Here is a 6,740-nt window from a genome sequence, read left to right on the forward strand (position 1 = left end):
CTATACTGTTTGATGACGTTTGGTGGCTTCAGTGATGCATATTTATTAATTGCTTATTAAAGAAGCTTCTGACTTTAAAAAATAAGTAGAATCTTAGATCAGGTAAAGTTTTTCTCTATTTTATTTTTTGTTGACATTTTTCAGTTCCAAAGAAGTTACATGTGTATCAAAGGATCTTTGAAACCGTTTTCTGTATTGTTTTGGGAATTCTGTATATTCCCTCTTGTATTTCTGCCCCTTCTCCTGCCTGAGTAAAGCAGAATGATTTAGATAGAATTTGGGGATGAAACTTAACAGGCCTGTGTTCTCAACAACAACAATCGTGCCCCAGTTGGTATCACTCTTGTCCCCTTTACATGCTCCGCTTTATCTTCTCGCATTACCTACCTTTAGCTAAGCAGACTGTACTTATTCCCATCTGAGTCCTTCTCTCTTGTTATCACCAGCTGGTTTGCCCCTTCTGCCTCCTTTACCTATACGTATGCAACTGGTTTTTCAGTATTCAGCTCCAAGGCATCTCTTCCATGAAGCTGTCGCTGAGTAGTTCACACTAATCTCCTGCTTTCCTAAACTTGTATAATATGGCTCGGGTTAGCTCATGATTATAATCTAGTCTCAGTTTCTTTCTAGTTGGTTTACACACATGCACACGCATACACACACACACACACAACTAGATTGTGAGCTTTCTGAGGGTAAGGACTATACTCCAATGACATCTGGCAGTCTGTTGCATATTGTATATACATACTCAATAGATATTGATCTTTTGTCTGTCTCTGTGATCCCAGCACCTAGAACATAGTAGGTGTTCAATAATGTTTATTGAAACAGCTGAAGAATTGATTTAAACTACTCTGCTGAAGTACTAGATCTCTGATAGTATTAGATTGTGACATCTAGTGTGAAAAACTTGGTAGTCTTCAGCATAGACCTTGCAAGAATTAGCTCGAGCCTTATGTCTTCCATGACAAATTCCCAGGGCCAGTACAATCCCTATTTCTCCTCCTGGTCTTGATTTCTTCTTCCAATTCTGAATTACTAAATTATCTTATCATATTTACCTTTATCATATCTACATTGGGCAAGTGCCTAAGGTTCATTTCTGTAGAATGAGGTTAATAATGGTGTTTACCTATTAGGGTTGTGAATATTAAATAACTTAATTTATATAGAGTACTTAGAACTTTTCCTGGCATATGATAAGTGATTGATTGATATTAGTGTAAGATTGTTCATTGTTTTCTGTGCATAGAGCCTGTCCTATCAACTAGATTATAAACTCTTCAGGGGCAGGCATCTTCCTTTTAATATTTTAGGATCTGTAATGATGTCCCTTTTCATTCCAAATATTGGTAATATGGGTCTTCTCTTTTTTTTCCTGATCAGTCTGACTAGAGATTCATCAATTTTATTGATTTTTCTCCTAGTAATAGTTTTTGGTTTCATTGTTTTTGTATTGTTTTTCTATTTTCAATACCATTGATTTCTGCTCTTTATTATATCCTTCCCCATGCTTGCTTTGAGTTTAATTTTCCATTCTTTTTCTAGTTTCTCAAGGTAGAAGCTTAGATGATTGATTTTAGACCTTTCTTCTTTTCTAGTATAAGCATTTTCTAATTCTCTCTCTAAACTCTGCTTTAGCTGCAGTCCATAAATTTTGATATGTTGTGTTTTAATTTTTACTCAGTTCAAAATATTTTCTATTTTCCCTTGTCATTTCTTCTTTATTCATGAGTTGTTTAGAAGTGTGATATTTAGTGTTCAAATACTTCGGGATTTCCCAAATATTTCCTGTTGATTTCTAGTTGAACTCTTTTGTAGATGTAGAACATACTTTATATGATTTCAGTTCTCCTAAATTTATTGAGTTATTTTATGGCCCTGAATATAATCTATTTTAGTGTTCAATGTGTGCTTGGAAAATTTGAGTATTTTGCTGTTGTTGAGTGTAGTGTTTTATAAATATCAATTAAGGCAAGTTAGTTGGTAGCTTTGTTCAAATTTTCTATATCCTTCAGACTTTCTGACTCCTTATGCTATTAATAACTGGAAGAGAGTGTCAATCTCCAAGTGTAACTGAGACTTGTGTATATATCCTTTCAGTTCTGTCAGTTTTACATTTTGTATTTTGAAGTTCTTTTAGTAGGTACGTACACATTTAGGATTGTTCTGTCTTCTTGATGAATTAACTCCTTTTATTATTATGATCTTTATTTATCTTTATTCATGATAATATTCCATGTTATGAAGTATACTTTGTCTAATATTAATATTGCCATTCAGATTTTTCTTCTGATTAGTGTTAGTATGGTGTATATTTTCCCATCCTTTTACTTTTAAGCTACCTATATCTTTATATTTAAAAAGTATTTCTTATGATCATTATTTTGGTTCAATATGGCAATCTCTGCCTTTAATTGGAATGTTTAGACTATTTATATTTAATGTCATTATTCATATGGTTGGATTTAAACCTGCCACCTTGCTGTTTATTTTCTATTTGCCCTGCCTCTTCTTTGTTCCTTTTTCCAGTTATCCTTCCTTTTAGTGAGATTAATGAACTATTTTTTATAAATACATTGTAGTCACGTTATTGGATTTTACCTTCTTGTTTTGTTTTTTATGAGTTTCTCTTGGGTTGACAATACATAACTTTAGCTTATCACAGTCTGCCTTCAAAAAATGTTGTACATTTTCATGTGTAGTATAAGAACCTTACAACAGTGTACTTCTGTCTCTTTATCTTTTGTGCTATTGTTGTCATATGTTTTACTTCTATATATACTATAAATCACAAACTACACTGTTATTATTTTTGCTTTAAACAGCTAATTATACTTTGAAGATAGTTTAGAAAATGAGAAAATTTTCTTTTACATTCTTCTACATATTTATCATTTCTGGCTTTCCTCAATCCGCTGTGAAAGTTTAATTTTCTATCTGGTCTTATTTTAGCTCTGCGTAAGAAACTTCCTTTAAAATTTTTGGAGTGCAGTTCTGTTGGCGATAAATTCTCTCAGTTTTGTTCATCTGGAAGTGCATATTTATTTATTTCTGAAAGATATTTTCCCTTGGTAAAGACCTGTAGGTAGGCAGTTTTATTTTTTCAATTTGGCTTGCATAGTTTTTGATGAAGAGTATGCTGTCATTCTCTTTATTGTTCTGTACGTAATGTGTCACAATGTATCTTATTTTCCTGGATGTTTTAAGATTTTCTTTTTATCATTAGTTTTCAGCATTCGATTATGTTGTGCTTTGATATGCAGTATCCTTTTGAGGGTTCTACTTGATACTCTGTATTTCTTTTTTCCATTCTGGCTTGAAAGAAGACAAACTGTTCTTACCCTTCTGTGAGCCACAGGGGTTTTTCTGGCTACTTCTTTCTTGTGGTTCTTTCCCAAGCCTTGGGCCATTTCCTCTCATGCATGCACAAATAAGAAGCCAAAGTCTCAAGAGGACCCCACTGCACATCTCTGGAGTTCTTTCTTTATGCAGCTCCTTTCTCTGTGGTACTATGTTCCACAAGTTCTACCTTTCTTGGTTTACCTAAATTCTAATCTCTGCTTCTTCAGCTCAGAGAGACTGCTTCACTCTGTGTTATTGCATTAAAGCTGCCTCTAGAAAGTAAGCTGGTGATTCTTGAGATCCCATTGTCTGTTTTCTTTCTCTCAAAGGTCATGATCTTATAATGCCTTTGCTCTAATGTCCGTAAGCCATTGTTTCCTATATTTTGTCTGATTTTCCAGTTGTTTATAATACAGGGGGTGGTAGTGGTGCTAAATCCATTTTGGCTTAAAGCAGTGTCTGTGGATATACTAATGGAGCTTGAAGGTGATTCTTACTTCCTGACATACTGCTGCTAAAGACCAAATGAACACCCCAGAGTTTATGATAGAAGAGAATAGCCAGTAAATGCATTAGACTAGCACATATATGAGTAGTCCAGTAATTCTCAAACAATGATAAATAAAAGGATCACAGAGATCCTCTGAATTAGAAAGTTCTTTGAATTGTACATCAAGTATAGTGGAACAATATCATGACGTTTAGAGTCCTTTTCTTCTACAGTCTCTGCAAAGTCTGCAAAGTCTTAGAATTTTAGAAAGTATTGCTGTTCCTATTTCAGATGGAGTAATTGAAGTCCAAAGAGGTCTTTCTCTCTGGCAGACAATTGACAGTAAGGGCCAAAGTAGAACTAATACACCAACTGCCTTAATAATTTGTGTGTTGGCATAGGTAAATTAAAAGCAACTTTAATCTTCTGACTTCAAATTAGAAGATTTGCTTAACTTCCTGCTGGATAAATACTTTATTGCCTTTCAATTCATTTTTTTTTAGAAATAGGTCCTCCTAGAATTTTGCTTTGGTATGTTGCTTCAGCTTTGGCATAAATCCCTAAAGATTCAGTGCAAAATTTAATATCTAAATCTCTCTTAAAAAGAGCACAGCAGTTTTACGAGCATAGTAATATCATTCAGAAGTGATATAAATGTACACACACATGAATATATGTATATAGCTTCAAACTCTATAAAGGATTATAATTTTAACATTTTCTTTTTATTAGTCTTTTAAAGTGTCTTGAATTTTCAAATAAAATTACTGTCTATTATTGTGCATTTTGAGCTATTTTTTCCAGCCAATAATATGTAAATTCTTTGCTTCTTCAGTTTGCTATGATTTTCCAATGTTACATGGAATATTATTTTGGGAAGATTTTTCTGTTTTGTGGCAGTTTTAACTGTCTTTAAAAAATGGTTCAAATCCCCAGTTACAATATCTTAGTGTTAAATAAACATTTTGAAATGTTCTGCAAAAGAAAAAAATCTCAGGATTAATAGAAAAATTTTCTTATATTGGCTAATTGCAAATTTTAACTGTGATTCCTAATAAATTTCTCTTTGACGTGAATCTCTAAATACTAATTATAATGAATCTGCTCCTCTAAATCAAAGAAGCTGTTAAAATCAAATGATTCCGTTACAGATTTATTTTAAAAATGCATGAATAAGGAAAGCTTGTTAGCTCCTTAAGATGTTATTGCTTCTTTTACAGAATGTCAAGAAGGTAATCAGTCTTCTTTTGATTAGGCTTATACTTTCTTTCTCTCAGATTTCTGAAGACTTTTCGTTTGCTAGGGAGCAAATTAGAAATCTATAGGGGCAGTGAGAGAGAACAGCTAAAGGTTTCCAAAAGATTTGATGATAGAGAAACAGGAATGGCTCAGATAGCCATTGGACTCAATTCCAGTGTGTGGGCTCTGCTCCTACAGAGTCTTACCGTGAGCTGGTCCTGATGCTTAAGCGTCGGATTCTAGGCTTGCATGTAGGTAAACATGAAGATGTTAGTGTGTTTAATAAAAAAAAAAATACTCATAAATGGAAAGAACAGCCAGATTTTCAATAGCTTTAATACTGACTTGTTTTTCTTTATGTACTTTACTTGAACACTCACCAGCAAACATGGACAGGTGATATAATCTTTTAATTATATTTAAATCTTATGTTTTCTTATATATGATATTAGAGAATAGTTCTTCTGCGAGGAGAATGCCATAAGCTGAATTGCAAAACGTAGTTCAAATTTTTTTTTTTTTTTTTTTTTTTTTTTTTTTTGTGAGGAGATCAGCCCTGAGCTAACATCCGCCAATCCTCCTCTTTTTTTTTTTTTTGCTGAGGAAGACGGCCCTGGGCTAACATCGGTGCCTATCTTCCTCCACTTTATATGGGACGCCGCCACAGCATGGCTTACCAAGCAGTGCGTCGGTGCGCGCCCGGGATCCGAACCGGCGAACCCCGGGCCGCCGCAGCGGAGCGCGCGCACCCAACCGCTTGCGCCACCGGGCCGGCCCCCGTAGTTCAAATTTTTAACATACACTTTTAAAATACTTTCTTCACTCCTAAATTACTTCTGAAACTTCTACATAAAATTAAGGTCAAATATTTTCATATTGCCTGCCTGTCAATATATAATCCCTCTGGAAATAAACACTTAGGCAACTGCGTTACTATGAAATGTTTTCTTTAGCATCTATTGTATGCTCACCATTGTGCTGTAACTGTAGGATACAGAGAAAGTATTAGCGTTTACAAAGTCAATAAAAAGAGACATTTAAGTGGAAATTATTATTTTTATTTTATAATTTTTTGTGTGTGTCTGTGAGGAAGATTAGCCCTGAGCTAACGTTTGATGCCAATCCTCCTCTTTGTGCTGAGGAAGATTGGCCCTGGGCTAACATCCGTGCCCATCTTCCTCTGCTTTTTATGGGATGCCACCACAGCATGGCTTGACAAGCGGTGCATAGGTACCTGCCTGGGATCTGAACTGGTGAACCCTGGGCTGCTGAAGTAGAGCGTGTGAACTTAACTGCTACGCCACCGGGCTGGCCCCTAAGTGGAAATTATTTTTAACACTATGACTTTCCACTCTGGAAGATATCGATTTAATGCTTTTCAACTACTTGCCTTCACCATACTCAGTCCACTTCTGGTCTCACCCGCTTCCCAAGATGGCTGTTTGATTAGGCCAGTAATCAAGGTTTATATTTTTGTGACTATGTAATTGTTACTCATGATGAGTGAAGTAGTGTACCATGATCAATTTTCTTTTCCTGAACAACATTTTGTTCTCCCTGAAGTTAATAAGTGTCAAGTTTTATTGCTGTTTTTATTCTTTTAGTTTTCTGTGATCCTATCGTTATCCTAACCAAACTCTTCTCCCAATTATGGGAATAGTAT

This window comes from Diceros bicornis, chromosome 10, assembly GCF_020826845.1.
Source record: "Diceros bicornis minor isolate mBicDic1 chromosome 10, mDicBic1.mat.cur, whole genome shotgun sequence".
Classification (NCBI taxonomy): domain Eukaryota; kingdom Metazoa; phylum Chordata; class Mammalia; order Perissodactyla; family Rhinocerotidae; genus Diceros; species Diceros bicornis.